The following is a 16,877-nucleotide window of genomic DNA, read 5'->3' on the forward strand; positions in this document are numbered from 1 at the left end:
TGATGGTAGTGGTGGTGATGATGATGATGACGATGATGATGATTTTATTGTACTCTAGGGAGTCTTAAAATGTAATCTTCCAAATGTGACATTTTTCTCCTTCTCTCTAGTTTTTTCTCTCCCACCTTCTCTCCTTTCTTTCTTCCAAACTAAATTTGTTTCTAGCTTGAGGTAAATTCAGTGGAGAAAACCCACTGATGCCTTAAAAACAGTATAAGCAAGTCAGTAGCAAAAGTAATGTTATATTTCTAGCCTAACGCATATTTCCCACTTAGCATAGTACAAACACTGGGGGACTGAAGAGTTATCATCATCATCAACAACAACAGCAATCACATAATAACCTATCTGATTCTAGGTGAATCAACATCTTCATGTCCCTCTCACAATACTAGACAATACAATACTTAACATTTTAAATATTATAAAATTACATTATTTTAATTCTTAAATGTTTGATACACGTCAATATTTCTTTTTAAAAAATCAAGTTAAACAGGTATTTACTCAGTACTCACATGCTCTGGGTTTTGAGGAATTACAGAGAGGGAGGTTCAGATACATTCTATTTTGAGGAGTTTACAGTCTCACTGGGTGAAGGTATATATTCAAGCAATACTTAAATAAGAATTCAAGATACTTTGAAGGCACTTTAAAATAGGAAATTTGGTATCTGTGTCCCTACCCACTATGTTCAAGGTACTGCATAAAATTCAGGGGTAAAACTACAAGAGCTCAGGGAAATACATAAATGTGAAAGTTCATGTAAGGGAAATGATTCTAGAACCCAGAAAGGTGAAAACGATTTAAATTAATAATGAAATGGGAGACATTTAGTGAAAAGTTCAATTAGAAGATTAATTAGCAATAGTTTTCACTTCCATTTCGAACAAAGCAACCAATTTTAAAAATTTCAACTACTGTGGTCTCCTTTGAATTACATATAAATGAATTCATGTTCTAATCTTTCCTTTTCCATGGAGGGGTCATTGTAAAATACGTCTTACCTTGAGCCAATTTTGTATGCCCATAAATAACCCATGTACACTTTTGAATATTAAAAATTTTGATGGTTTTCCTTGTTCCGAAGTGTAAACATACATTCATATAATAGCTTCCTTTTAAAGTTATGAAATAAATTGTCTTGGAGCTCTCTAAAAAGAGCTTTTGGCATCATGATGACCCAGGACTGAAGGTCTGGTCAGCACAGATAATTTAAGCAAAACTTCTCAATATCAAATTTTTGTGCATGCATTTATTTGAGGGAAAAAGGTACATCTTGTCTCTGTTTTGTAACTTAATTTCCTTCCCTTCAAATCTATCCTGTCAATGGAGAGAGATAGTTTAGAAGGAAAGAAGTGGCCAAAATGCAACTCTGAAGTATTCTTATTTTGAGCACAAAGATGAGTACAATGTGTACAAACTTTTTTTCAGCTTGACTAGTTTCTTGAATATTAAAAGAGAAAGAAAAGAAAAAATTACTTGTGATAGTATCTTGGTTCAGGTACAGAGGTGTCTATAGGGGGAGATGATCTGTTCATTCATTCATTCATTCATTCACTCATTTTTTTCTTTTTGTTTTTTCGAGACAAGATCTCCCTCTGTCACCCAGGTTGGAGTGCAGTGGCACAATCTCAGTTCACTGCAGCCTCAACCTCCCTGGCTCAAGTGATCCTCTCACCTCTGCCTCCCAAGTAGTTGGGACTCTAGGCATGCATAACCATGCCAGACTTTCTTGTATTTTTTGTAGAGATGGAATTTTGAAATGTTGCCTAGGCTGGTCTCAAACTCCTGGGCCCAAGCGATCTGGCTGCCTTGGCCTCCCAAGGTGCTGGGATTACACGTGTAAGTCACCATGCCTGGCCCATTCATTCATTATTTAATTCAATATATGTTTATTGAATGTATACTATGTGTCAGGCACAGTTCTAGGCATTAAGAATACAGCAATAATCAAGACAGAGCAAGTCCCTGCCCTCATGGGACTTACATTCTAGTGAAAAAGACAAAGTATAAATAAGATAAATAAGCACAGTATTTAATATGTTATATATTGATGAATTTTGAAACTGAAGCAGAACAGAGGGGTTAGAAGCATCTGGGGTATGCGTGGTGGATTTTTGATAGGGCAGCCAAGAAAGGTCTCACCATGAAGATCACTTTTATAAGATGGCCTGAAAGAAGGGAGGAAGCTGGCTGTAATGTCTTCAGAAGAAGCATATTCCTGATAGAGAAAACCTCAAGGGCAAAGGCACTGAGGCAGGAGCCTGCCTCAAATGTTCAAGGAGCGGCCCAAAGCCAGTGTGGCTGGAGTGGACTGAAAGAAGGGGGGATTGATAGGAGATGAGCTCAGAGAGATAATGGTGAGGGGCAGACGGAGCCTTGTAAATCACAGCAAGAACCTTCGATTTTGCATGGAGTAAGATGGGAGGCCATTAGATAAGATCAACTTGGTCGCTATCATGAGAATAGAAGGCAGGGATAAAAGTGATGAAGAGTCAGTGCCAGTTAGGATAACCCAGGCATTATAGATGTGTTATCTAAAGCTGTGTCTCTAGGCATTTAGTGCAGAGGTTGGCAAACTAGAGTCGGTGGTCCAAAACCAGCTTGTGGACTGTTTTGGAAATAAATTTTATTGGAACATGGTCACACTCATTCATTTACCTATTGCCTATGGCTGCTTTCCCCCTACAATAGCAGAGTTGAGCAGTTGTGACATAGACCATATGCCTAGTGAAGTTGAAAATATTTAGTATCTGGCTCTTCACAGAAAAAGTTTGCCCACCTCTGACTTAGAATGTCCTGGAAAGAGGATTATAGTAGTAAAACTATCTCCTATGTGCAAAATAGCACAGGAGCAAACCATTACAATTGTGTACAAACTTTGCAGAAGGTAAAGAGGATTATTTCTGGGTTCTAGTAAATGGTTCAGTATGAAAATATGATTAGTTTTTAATAAGAGATAATGAATATCATTCATACGTTCACTCAATATTCTTTGAAAACATTTAGCAATGTTTTCATTTCAAAGTTTAATGTGCTAGAGAGGTATCAAATACATAAACCCTTAGTAAGTATAAATTACAAAAGCTCTAAATGCTGTGAAGAAAAGGCTTAGAGTTCAATGGTGAGAAAACAAGGAAAATAGTTTACATTAGAGGAGGCCAATGGAAATGCCATTTGAGTTAAGACGTGAAGTGGTGAGAAGATGGCGAAGAATTATTTCATGCACAAGAAATGATGTGAAAAGGCGGTAAAATAGAGAATTCGAAGTAGAAGAACCAGGAAGAAAATGCAGCCATCACACACACACACACACGCATAAATGAACGAATAGACTTTTGACAGCAATGTGGAAACAGTCATAGAATGCGGCTGGAGATGATGAGTTGTTTGAAAAATACTGGGCTTTGTAGATCATGTGAAGGTGTTTTAATTTTATTGTAAGTCAAAGTCATTGAAGGATATAGGCAAAAACATGGTAGGTTTTACCTGTTATATACCATTCTGGCTGCAGTAAAGAGTATGAATTGAAATGGGCCACTAATTGATGTCCAGGGACTGACTAGTCAAGAGCTGGTTTGCAGTGGCTTAGTAGATGATAATGGTGGCTTAGACTAAGTTTGTGTCTATAGTTTAATTTAGCAAACTTTATTGTTACTATGAACTAAATATTATTCTTGGTTCTATATTGGGAGTAGCAAAGAGAAATGAAAACTCCCTGTGCTTTCAATAAACTAGCTCTGAAGTGTAAGAAAAGTATGCAAATACTTGTTACACGTAGCCTACTATGATAAATTATAAATTCTATATGAATACTTGGAACTAGTGGAGCCCAAAGGAAGGAAATTTTCTATTAGCTTGATTGGTGAGGAAATTTAGTTATTACTGTATCCCCAATGTGCACAATACATCGACACATCACACACAGTAAAGGCTTGGGAAATACTGGGATAAAGTCCTTGATCATGTCACTGAACTCTTGTCTAATTGTTTCCAAGCACAGCAATTTCTGCAACTGCATCTCTCAACCTGAGCTCCTTTCTACACTTATTCTTGTTGCTAGCAGTTGGCCTACGGCTTGCCACCAGCCCCTCCTGAGGCCATGATCAGACAGCCTGCCAGGACAACTGTGTCCCCCACTGAGCTAGCAGCTTGCTGGACTCCATTGCTTGTTGCTTGTTGTGTGTTGGGCCCCTGGGGGTCCATCAACTTTCCTCCTATCTGTCAATCTGTGCCTGGCTTCACAGTGTGAAAAGAAGCCAAGAATAAGAAATGAAGATTCCAAATAAAGTTGAAATACTGCACAGAAGTCCAGGATCTCACAAATGTACCCTGTCTTATTCAATTCAGGTTGGATCTCTATGAGAGCTGTGGAGTCCCAGCCATTCCAAGAGTGCCTATACACACTAAAAGTTTAATGAATATTAGTTAAATCAAAAAATAAAAAGCAAGCTGTGGTGAAGTTTCAGTTAGGCTAGTTCACAGCTGTCATTGCACACAGTGAAGACTATTCAAGGATGTTTTCCTGCTGCTAGAGAGAGAGTCTGCCAAGCCTCAGTCTTTTCCTTGCCCTCCAAGCTGGAATCATTTCCACTTGTCTGATCAGTCTCACTCAGCATGAGCCATATTGCAAACTTTACTCACATTCAAGAGATGAAGCCTGGTATTAGGCCATGAGCCATATACTCTGGTTCTTTTGAGGGGTGGGGCAGGATAGAGTACTGATTAAAGAAAAGGGTTTGGAATCTAGATCTTCTCATTTTCTCTTTTTGCACCTCTATATTCAGACTACATGATGTGGGCAGATTTCTTAGCTTCCCTAAAACCCAATTTCTCCATTTATAGAAAGTGAATAGCAAAATCTTCTACCCAGGATAAAATCCTTAGTGTGTATCTTGACATAATACCGGTGTTAGATAAGTGGTAGTTATGGTGAAATCCCTGCGGTGACATTTTTGTATTTTGCACATTTTGGATATAAGGGGATTGGCAGTTTCCCACAGAAGGCTCACTCTCATCATTTCACTAACTTTACAGAAGTGAGACCTTCACTTTTTGGGACACCACTTATAGAGTTATTTTGAATTTACTATATTGTTGTTTATTGAGATATAATTATTACTCATGCAGAAACTTAATCATAAGTCAGTTTAGTAAACAGACAGGAAATGTCAACCTGACATGCTTTCTCCCATCTTTGTTTTTCAAAGTAGGACCATTTTAAATGATATACATCAGCAGAATGCCTGCATTTTGTTCTTTCCACATAGAACACCGTCTGAAACGAACCTGTTTTTAAATCTTGGATGGAGCTACAAGTCTCTAGTGGCCCAGTGGAATTGGTGGGAAGGGATTTTGGAAACGACTGTACCTTGGAACAGAGAAAACTTTTCTCAGTAGAAGGCTGCCTCCTCATGAGGCCAGTAAAATTTCCTGAGATTCTGCAGCCAAATGGTCTTGGTATTATTTTACATTAGTCCAGGGTCCCAGACGCACAACCACTGTGTAGAATGGGCTTTGTTAATCATTATAATAAATAGTGTGAGACTTCTGGTTTTGTGCAAGATGGAAAAGACTCATTTCATTCTCTATCTCCCACTAAATATAATTATAAAACCCTGGCCATAATACAAGAGACAAGAAGAAGAAACTGTGAAAGGAGGAATGAAGAGAGTAGAGAGACTAAGGAGCCAGGGATTTTAACAGCACGGGATGAATGCCTTGTTTTCTTTTTGCCTTCCATACCCCCTAGGCTTGGTACTGGAGAAGCCCATGACTTAGAAATGCCAAAAGGCACAGCCAAAAAGTCCTATTAAAAGTCTGCTCTCCATCACCAAAGGACCAGAAAATAGCTGGTCCAGCAGGATACCAATATTTTTGACAATAGTCACCCTATTCCAGCCAAACACCATGAAAAAAAACATGCCTGCCTCTATTCCCCTCTGCTGCTGGAGAAGGTTGAGCAGGGAGCCTGGACTTCTAATTCCACCCATGGCAAGAGAGCACACAGCTTTCAGAATCCCCTGTAGCCAGGATGGTGTCAGCAGACTGTAGGGGAAACCTGGACTCCCCTACTTCCACCTCAAGCTATGTTTTTCCCTCTGCCAATTAGTTAGAAGGGGAGGATTTTGGAGAGGAGGAAGCTGGAGAAAGGGTTTCTTTAAACCTTTATATGGGCCGATGCTTAGTAACCCTTACATGAAATTGATTAGAATTCACACTGTAAAACGTTTGAGAAGAGTTACAGTATAGAATACTGCCCAAGCTATGGATTGGCCTCTGATTAGCCCCCACACAAAGCAGACCCAAAAACACTGCAAAGGCTGTGAAAACTGAGTTGTCATTGGAACCACAGCCCCAAAAGGCACACCAGAACCTCCATGATGAGTCTATAGAGGGACTCAGCTAAAAGAAAACTAGGATCTATAACATGGTCTTATAACATGGTGCTCCAAATGTCCAGTTACTATTACTATTGGGGTGAGCACTGAACTCTCCAATGGCCATCAATCAATTCTCAGTCTGCCCCTCACCCTCCAGCTCTTGCCCATGAATTGGGATTTTGTCTCCCTTTCCCTGCCTAGAACTCAAAGTCGTGATTCCAACTCAAGCATCATGTGCATTGACTAATGCCTCTAGCAGAGACAGCTGATTCTGCTCCACATGGCCTCTGCAATGAATGGACTCTAGTGAATGGATCAGCTGATATAAATATGATATTACCCCATTGTGGGGGTCCTTCTGAACATAATGCCCAAAGGAGCCTGAGAGCTAAGTCAGTTTCCCTCATGCCACTCTTTGTCAATCTATTCTGGGTTGGAAGTCACCACCTCTCACTAACGCATCTTATTGAGATTTCATCATGGTTTCTACCAATGTTTTCTTAAGGAATGTCATGGTTTTTAGCAGAAATGACAAATGTAAGTCACCAAATCTTTTGGTTGTATCTAATTATGCCCTGACTATAAATTCAGCTGCCTAGGGCCCATATCATTCCTACTAACTACAATTATGAAATATTCATTTTAATAAGATTCTTCCTTGAGAGTAAATGTAAAACTGTAGGTGGCTAATGATCCATCTGAAGAGATTACAATATGGAATAATGAAATAATAATAATGATGTAAATAGAAAAGACATAATGGTTTGCTCATTTAAAAAGCCTCTCAGGAATATTGCATAAATGAAATATCAAACTACTTAACAGGTTACCAGGTATACAGTGGGTAATAATATATATTTACTAAAATTAAAACCACAAATTATGTTTTGAAAGATTTGTTCACACTAATATATGGGCTTAATGCTACTTTAGTCAGGATGGTCAAAAGAAATCTAGAAATGAGCTGTAATCCTGAGATAAAAGTTATTATTGTAGTTTGAGGTAGTTTAAATACCAGAGAGAATACACATCAAACACCTAGAGACTATAGATTCTGCAAAGTCATGCCAGCTCTCCAATCTCTGAGAAATATTAGGTTAAATCTTTTCTTCATATGATATGTTGTAGATTAGTATATAAATACCAAATGCTAACCTAAAATGGAGAAATTGAAAGGTTTTGCTCACATGATATCATCATAAACCACTAAGAATGCAATGCACATTTTCTTAATATATTTAAAGTAGAGACAAAAGTTATATGCTCAAAACATTATTAATATTGAATAAAAATTTGAAGATTTTAATTTTTCTAGTATTAAGATGCAGTACTTTCTTTGATTTTGATGTCAGGGTTTTAAAACTAGCTAAGAAAATAATTACTATAAGGCATATGACAAATATTTTTGTTACCCTCAATTGTCTAATGATGATTCAATAGCTTATAGTTCAAACTCAATCACTATGCCATTTTTGTTCTTTATTATTTCATGTCTTGGATTCCTTGAAACGAGCCAGTGACACTATCTCCCCGCTTTTTTACAGATGAATAAACAAGCACTAACAATGAACTGACTGGGCCAAGAGGTTAACAGTGGCAATATAGATGAGTAACTGAACTCCGTAAACCTTAACCCTGCTAGGTTCTGGTGTCGGCTGCCTTGTAGCACTGGCAGGCATTGCATTTATCACATCAGAACCACAAATACACACTATTCCTCAGAATATAAGTAGTGGGCCATCTCTCCACATGGGAAACACAGCTATTGTAATGGGAGGATCTGGCTCAGTATCTCCTCCAAGAAAAAATGATCTACTTCCTTCTGGTCAAATGGGAAAGAAGCAGTTACTTAACTTTTTTGACCTTCAATTTTTGTATCTGGAATTTTACATTAAACGGTTTGTAAGATCTTACCTAGTATTGACTTCTCTGATCTACTCCTTCGAGTAGAGGGACCTATTGAGATCTTGACAGCGAGGCTACAGGAGTAGCTAAAAAGTCAGGGTGAGGTCAAGCGAATTGCACAGACACATGTTGACATGTATTGCATAGGCTTGGATGCACATACACAGGCCATGTGGAGACATACAGACTCATTCCAAATTTTAGTCAGGCACTTATAACTTGGTTGCGACGTGGAGTTATATACTCTTTTTCGTTTCAAGGAGCTATTCTCCTTCTGTGTTAATCAAATTTTTATTTATTTTTCAGCTACCTCTTTATCTTTCCCTCAAAGCATGTATTCGGTTTGAAACTAAGTCCTGGAAGCTAAGTAGAACAAAGCAAACTGAATAGCACCTGGTTTTCTGATCCCAAATATTTGTAACATCTTTTCTTTAGGACAGGCTATTCCATGATCACCTCAGAAAACAATAAACAAATAAAACCAGAGGCACGCGATTCATTTCTGGCATTCTTTGGATTAGAAACAACTGGATTGTCAGTGACAAGCTCACTCTGCCACATCAACAATCACTGTGTTTAAAGACTTCAGTGGAAGAACAACGCTAGCCATTTTCTCCTCCCACTCTAAATCCTACACTATCAACCAACTGCAGATAGAACTCAGACATCTCAATCTCATTCATTTCTTTCTTCATTGGTCTGATTTCCTTCTGCAATCCATTTCATTCTTCTATCTCTTCCCAATTTTGTTTTTGTCTTTCTCTTCTTTCTTTCAGTCTTTCTTTTTTCCTTTTTGTGAGACAGGGTCTTGCTCTGTTGCCCAGGCTGGAGTGCAGTGGTGTGATCATAGCTCACTGTATCCTTGACTTCCTGGCTCAAGTGGTCCTTCTCTCTTGGCCTCTTGAGTAGCTAGGACTACCACACCCTGGATAATTTTTTTATTTTTATTTTTTTGTAGGGACAGGGTATCACTATATTGCCCAGGCTGGTTGCAAACTTCTGGCCTCAGATGCTCCTTCTGCCTCGGCCTCCAAAATGTTGGGATTACAGGCATGAGCCACCATACCTGGTCTTATTTTTTCTTTCTTTTGGCTTCTTTTAGATTTTCTTGACAAAGTCCATCCTTCCTTTTTTCCTTTCTTCCTCACTCCCTTCTGACCTTCTCTTCTAATTCTTGACATTACAACATTATACATCATAGCCCTTGGCTATGGTTTGGCATGAGAAATGTCAGGGTCGGTATCTAAAGTTTATATCTTCAATGTTTTGGGGAGGAATTTGTAATAACTTGCTATTAAATTTATATAAATGTGTTTCTTTTCAGCTGTTTTTAGGAGGTCATTAATAACTGATTAACGTTTATAAAATCTGACCAAAAGCAGTGAGTTTAGTAGGAGATAATCAGGATCTTGGCACTACCACCATTGCTCTTCATTGGATGTGTAAAGCACTTCTTTCCCCTCTAGGACTTTCCTGGTTGTAGACATTGATATAATGTCATCTTCCTTAATTAGCTAATATTTTGGTGTTTTGTTTTTATCATTTATTCCCTTTATGATATAATGGACCAGCAGAAGAGACACTGTTTACCTCTTGCTTCACCTACTCAAGGTGTCCATTGCCGTATTGAGCTACTCAAAACACCTCCACAGGATGGAGAATTCATTAGTTTAGTTCAAACCTGTGTCTGTTAGCCCTCTGTAACTTGAACAAACACAGCACAGAGGGAAGCCATATTATGTTGTATATTTCTGTTCATAAAAGCAGAGTCTTATTTCTCATTTGAGTGTTTATTTTTTTCCTATCTTCCCCTAAATAATGGAATCACCTTGATAAAACCGTTTAGAAACAGTTTTCCAGTCTAAGCTAATTTTTTCTTGCTATACATTGCCATATAAATAATAAAAAGAATGTGTTAGAAAAATACATTCTTTCAGTTCTGCTAGAAACTCTTTTGGTTCTTTAAATCATGATAGCCCTTGTAAGCTACTGACTCCTTGTGAGTCTACATTTTTTTTACTCTCTGGTATGGCATCATTTATAGCCCTCCCTCCTGAATCTTAGTATCCACTCTCTAAATATCCATCATTCCAAGAGACGTGTAGTCTCCTCTCTTGGTAAGATATAACCATATGATTTTAAGATATTAAGGGGTTTTGAAAAGCAATAACACCCTCATTGAGACTTTGGATAGAAGAATATGTTCTAAATATTTTTAGTTAAAATCTACGCCTTCTCCTTCTCCTCACTATTTTATTCACGGTGCAGTGTGTCGGGCACTGTTTTAGGCACCAGACATATAGGAGAGAACAAAATTGTCAAAGCACATCTTCTTAGTGAAGCTCATTACCTAATAGAGAAGACAAATATCCAACATCATCAACAACAACAGCAAGTATCTGTATATAAAAATAAAGCCAAAGAATGATTAGTGCTTGTGGTCGTCACTTGCTTACTGTTCTTGGATCCATTCCCAGTTTTTCCCCTGGAAAATATATTCCCGAAGGTTCCTTGCACTCTGGTCCCCAGCTAGCTTTGGACAGGTTATGTCCAGTTGGACAGGTTATGACATTTTGAGTAGGAGAATTCTGTAAAACTGGACTCTGCCAATGCATTACAAGACTTTTGGTATCCTTGACCACTGCGTCCCCCAAACCTAAATATCAAAGGGAAGAACTAACAGGAGACTGGAGAGCAAGGGGAGAAAAAAAATCCAGAGTATTTATTTTCTCTTCTTCCTTTTTCAGGCAGTGTATCCTACAATGGCTGCATCTCTTCTAGATAAGCCACCTATCTTCTCTAAGTAAGCCACTATGTAAATCTACCACTCCCTACCCAAGGGCAGCTCTTGTGCTCTGGTGAGGCTGTCTCACTTTCTCCCTCAAGCACTAAAGTTTTAGCAATTTCCTATTTGTTTCTAATCTCTATGCTGCTTCTTCCAACTCCTTTATTACTATTTCTTTACATCACAACTCTTCTTTTGGGTCATTTACTGTGGATTCTTTTTCCATATAGGACTTTGTGTGACACAGTGCAATGAAGTTGGAGGAAGAGAGTAAAGGATGATGTCCAGGTTTTGAGCCTTGGCAACCCCATGGGCAGTGATGACATTGACTGAGTTGGTAAAGACTTTATGAGGAATAGTCATGGAAAGGGCTCTGAGGATGGCAGGAACCAATAATTTTATTTTGCATATGTTAAATTTGAGATGCCCAGTAGAGTAGACATCTAAATTCTGATGTCAAGTAGGCATTTAAACATGTATTTCCAGAGTCCCAGGGAGAAGACTGGGCTAGAGATGAATTCTAGGAATCATTAATGTATAGACAGCTGGGAGACTGGATGAGATCTAGAGGGTAAATGTCAAAGAGACCCTTGGACTAAACCTTGGAGCAATTCAATATTTAGAAGGTTGATAGTGGAGGAGGATTCAATGAAATAGACTGAGAAGCAACATCCAGGGAGGTAGAAAAATAACTGGAAAAATGTGGCAACAAGAAGTCAAGTGACACAAGTGTTTCAAGTGGAGGGCATGATCAATTGTGTCAAATGTTGCTCTGAGGCTGATAAAGAAGAGAATGGAGAATTGATTATTTGATTAGAGTTATTAGCCACTGCCCTGCAGCATCTGTGACGATGGTAGTGGGGTTTTGCTCAAGGGACAAAAGGCAGCAGATCTGGAAAACCAAAGCAGAAAACAAATCCTTCACTCAACTAGACAATAGACACCTTCTTGATCTAGAAAAAGAAGCAATTCCCACTCCCAATCCATCCCCCACCAAATCCCATCCCAATGGAGAATAAGTTTCTGAAATTAGAAAAACTTACGATACCTTGTCCTGTAATTCTGGGCCAGAAGTTCTCAGTTGGACAGGTTATGACATTTTGAGTAGGAGAATTCTGTAAAACCGGACTCTGCCAATGCATTACAAGACTTTTGGTATCCTTGACCATTGCGTCCCCTAAACCTAAATGCCAAAATAGTTACACTTGCTTTTTAATGCTCTCCTCTCTACATGCTTTTCATTGTTACCAACCATATTTCCATTTCCTCAGTTTCACTATTACTTTCCTTCACACCTTCTTTGAATGTTTTCTTTTTCAGGCATTTAATAATTCAAATGAATAAGAATTAGTGACATTATTATTGGGATCAATAATTGATGAACTGTAACAATAGCAGGGAGATAATATAAGGTAAAATAAACCCTTCATCTTGTCAAATAATGTAATTCATTGAACCATACATTAAAAAAATATTATCTGCAAGGCTTTGTTCCAAGAACAGCACAGAGTGCAAAATGGGAAATTTTGGTGACTTGAATTTCAGTGGAAATGCTGAGCAACTCCTATTTCTCCCTCCTCTTCCTCTGAATAATCTTTAAAATGTTCTTTTTAGTCTAGCTTGTCTATCTTTTGCCTTGCTTCCCCATATGATTGCTCAAGATGAGAGTAAGAATCTCTCTTAAAGTCATCTTAGACAGTCATCTCTAGTTCTGAGTGACCAGTACTGCTAAAAGCTAATTTATCCCCAATTTTACAGTTTGGATTTGTTAAAAACTTGAGTTTCTGTCATTCTGTTTGGGTGCTGGGTCCAGTCCTGGCCCTACCTCATATTGGTTGTGTCACTTTGTGCCAGGCACTTAGCTTTCTATGCTTCAGTTTTCTTCATCTGTAAAATGGGAATTCAACAGTAGTACTAATCTCATAGTGTTTTCATGAGGATTAAATAATATTCTGTTTATAATGACAGTATCCCAATGGGGAGCACTATAAAATGAGGTTCATGGAATATCACTTTGCACACCAAGAAAAAGTCATATTTATTTCCTCTAATGAGGACAAGTATCTCACACTATTTAACTTCTTTCGATTTGGGTGACTTGCAATCCCAATCCTCATTTCCAGAAACTGAAACAATGTGTTTCTCTTTTATGTCATAACTTATTTTTTCACTCTGGTAAAAAATCAGAGAAAGAAAATGATTGAATTTTGAGTAAAGGTTTTGCACTTTCGGGGCAAACTAGTGCTTGATGAGATAAAGTATTGATTCACAATGGGGAAAATAGTATATATTCTGGGTTAGATTGGAGTAGGTAAAAGTAGAAGTTGAAACCCCTTTGAAAAGCACTATCACTGTAAGTAGTGGGGTCAGTGAACAAAAACAAACAGAGCCCAAATTATTTTCTAACCGCTTCTCATTTCGAGGCTCCAGTTATTTCAAAGAAAAAGTCTATGAGCGGAGATGCTGGAACTGAAGAATGCTGGAGGAGGCTGATGCTGCAGAGGTTGTTAAAATGTAGATTCTAATGTCCCTTTTCTAGACATTTTTCTGTAGATTGAGTTGGAGTTCAGAAACTTGCTCTTTTAACAAGCATCTAGGCAATTCTGATGCAGGTTTTCTCTGAGGTAGATATTGGCAAACTCTGTATCCAGACTGCTGGACTCTATTTCTGAATATATGTGATGCACAAGTGTTAACATAATAGTGATTTTTTTTTCTCTCATGTTTGTTATTGTTAAATGATCTGGCTATGCCATACCAAAAATATGAATAACAGCGGGAAAATTTAGTTAATTTACAAAATACATTCAAATATCCTTATGTTTAGTATTATGGTACACAAAATATCTGCATGGATGATAGAATCTTTTTGTTTTCTTTACCAGTATGTTTTGTGTTTGTTTTAGCAGACATTTAAGTGTTTTCTTACTGTCATTGTGACAATTAACTTCATGTGTCAACTTGACTGTTGTTCTGGGCATGTCTGTGAGGGTGATTCTGGATGAGACTTGCATTTGAATTAGTATACTGAGTACAGCAGATTGCTCTCCTCAATGTGGATGGGCCTTATCCAATCCGGTAGAGGTGAGAGTAAAACAAAAGGCAAGGGAAGGGAGAATCTGCTGTCTCTGACTGAATGTTTTTGAGCTTGGACATCATTTTCTCCTATACTTGGACTTCAACTTACACCATCATCCCTCCTAGGTATTCATCTTCCAGAAGACATACTATGGGACCTCTCAGTCTCCAGGATCATGTGAGAAGTTCTTTATAGTTAATCTTTCTCTCTCTAATTAGTATTAATATGTTATTATAATTAAAATATAGAAAAAGATTTTTATATATAATAGAGTCTATGTATGTATGTATGTATCTATCTATCTATCTATATTTGTACCATCTCCTATTGGTTCTTTTCTTCTGGAGAACCTTGATTAATACAGTCAAGTAAATCAATAAAGAAAGAAGAAATAAAAGAGCGAGTACCGTGTAAATCAGTCAAAAGGGAGCATGAAAATGATCTATTATTTATCATAATGTTCTTTCTCCTCTCCTCTTTCATCAACTTTTTCAAATTTCTCCAAAGCTACTTCCTGAAACTTTATTAGAATTCATTTCAAAGTTGGGGCAATAAAATATGTCTGCCTGAGGTAGTGATTAACCATCCATGTTGAAAGGTCTACAGTGGTAATTCCATGGAAAAGAAACCTAATTAAATGTCACAGGCTTTTTACTACTTCTGTGCTTTAAAAAGTAAAGCCATAAAGAGGGTTGCCTCAGGCTCTCCAAAATGCTTGTCAATATGGATTGTAAAAGCTGATGTTAAATCTTTAAGCACTTATTTATTTAAGAAAATGACATATTTATTTTGTCAGCATTTTTTTACATTGCAAGGTATGTTGATTTATGTATTAGGTTTATATTGTAATATTAACCATTATTGAGGCATAGTCAGAATTCAAGTTTATGACAAAGTATAAGAAAATTCTTTATGGCGATCACTTCAAGATGCTGACAATTCCTGGGTAGAGAGAAAAATTATTGGTTGGCATTGAAAGTCCTAAGCATCTTTCACAGATTAATGGTGGTTACATCAGCTCTGAAGAAAATGGTGGAAAGTTCCAAAAGGCTCTCAGGTGGTAGAAGAGACTCACAGAATATAGAAGACAGATTTTTTTTTTTTTTGCATATAAGAAAACTGAAGCTGAGAAAGAGTGAAAACTAAAAGACACACCTGGAAGTTAGTTTCTTTGTAATGCTATTTTATTTGTAATACATTTGATAATAAATTACAGTTCTTGACATTTATAATTACCATCCTTATTATAAACATAGACTAGGACTTTTTGCATTGCCTCAGCATTGCCCCTTACTGGGACAAAGAAGCACAAAGTACCTGAGAACACCCCTAACTTCATAAAATCAGTAACAAAGGCTGAAAGAAACCATTGAGTGTCTCAGTGCAAAAGAGAAAGTGAGGAATTTTGGGGGAGTGAGGGTGGACTGGGTGGTGATACTCTAAGAATCCTTTACGCACACTGCTGAAAGATTTCTGAGCTGCAGAATCTGAATCCTGTTTCAGTGTTATCACCCAGTGGATGGTGAGAGGTTTCTTGACAGAGTGTGGTGTGTGTGCATGCCCTGAAGCTGTGAGTGTGAACAAAGACTGACGGCTGCTTCTGGTCTGCCAGTCCCAGAAAGTGCTGAAGGCTGCTAGAGGACCTGACATCAGCAGAGTGAGAAGGGACTGTGTAGTGTGGCTCAGGATAAGAGGATGCTGATATTCTCCTCTGGGTCCCTGTGGCTCTCTCAGTAGATGGGAAAGGACCTTAGCAGTCTGTCTAGTTTCAGTGAAGGAGCAGAAATGTTAATGGAGGAGGCAGGACACAAATTGCCTAGATGGAAACTGGCCAAATGAGGTTATACCCCACCCCAGAATCCAAGCATTGGTACTGCTGACCCTCTTTGAGGGAATCCTCAGCAAACCACTCCTGTCATCCAGGCGAAGACTACCACAACTGCTGAGGCTTCCAGCAGCAGGATGGACCATTTTGAGCCAGAGCAAGAAAAGGCTCTCTCCCCACCACCTACAAATAAGCAGTTGATTAGGAAGATCTGCCCCTCTTATCTCCATTCCCAATTATGAAAGAGCTAGACCTAGAAGATGGGGCAGAAACAGGCAGCCCTGAACCAAACTTTCTTTCCCACCCCCAGTTCACACACACACATACACACACACACAAACACACACACACACATACACTCTAAGGTGTTAGAACCGGAGGAATATAACATGCCTCCTCCTACAAGGCTAGTTGATAATGGCTAATGGGCCAGGAAATTGATGACTTATTGTGAAACAGGGTGAATTGTAATAACTAAAAAGTTTTTCACCTAAAGTTATAGAATCTGTCCAAAATGTTAAAGTTGAGTTGGAGAAAATAATTAGAGAAAAATAAAACAACTTTACATTTACAACTTCCTGGGGTGGTACTTCTCAGTTATTCTTTTAAAGAAATTCTCTGGTTTAATAAGATCTTCATTTAAATAAAATCAAGTTGTTTATTTGTCTTTTAGAGATTCATTCTCTAAACTACAACTATAATATAAAGTAACATATAGTGGATAACTGTATCTAAAACATGATTATATTTTTCAAAATTTAATTCATATCTTTTTTCCAATAATACTACTTTTGGGCAAAGCAAAATCTGATTATATTTTTGTATCTAAAACATAGTTATATTTTTCAAAATTTAATTTATATTTTTTTCAATAACACTACTTTTGGGCAAAACAAC

The 16,877-nt window shown here is 37.8% G+C and overlaps 1 protein-coding gene and 1 long non-coding RNA gene across 8 annotated transcripts in view; one reads left to right on the forward strand and one right to left on the reverse strand.

Moving 5' to 3' along the window:
- LOC116268612 overlaps positions 1-16,877 on the forward strand; it is a 158,705-nt gene that overhangs the window by 83,598 nt on the left and 58,230 nt on the right. For all 5 annotated transcript variants that reach the window (XR_004184293.1, XR_002521574.2, XR_002521573.2 and 2 more), the window contains one exon: positions 14,281-14,332. This is a non-coding gene — a long non-coding RNA (uncharacterized LOC116268612). The remainder of the gene's footprint in view (positions 1-14,280; positions 14,333-16,877) is intronic.
- The window catches only part of LOC101014738 (patched domain-containing protein 4), a 215,974-nt gene that overhangs the window by 43,490 nt on the left and 155,607 nt on the right, over positions 1-16,877 (reverse strand). The window lies entirely within an intron of this gene.

This window comes from Papio anubis, chromosome 6 (genome assembly GCF_008728515.1).
Source record: "Papio anubis isolate 15944 chromosome 6, Panubis1.0, whole genome shotgun sequence".
Taxonomy (NCBI): Eukaryota; Metazoa; Chordata; class Mammalia; order Primates; family Cercopithecidae; genus Papio; species Papio anubis.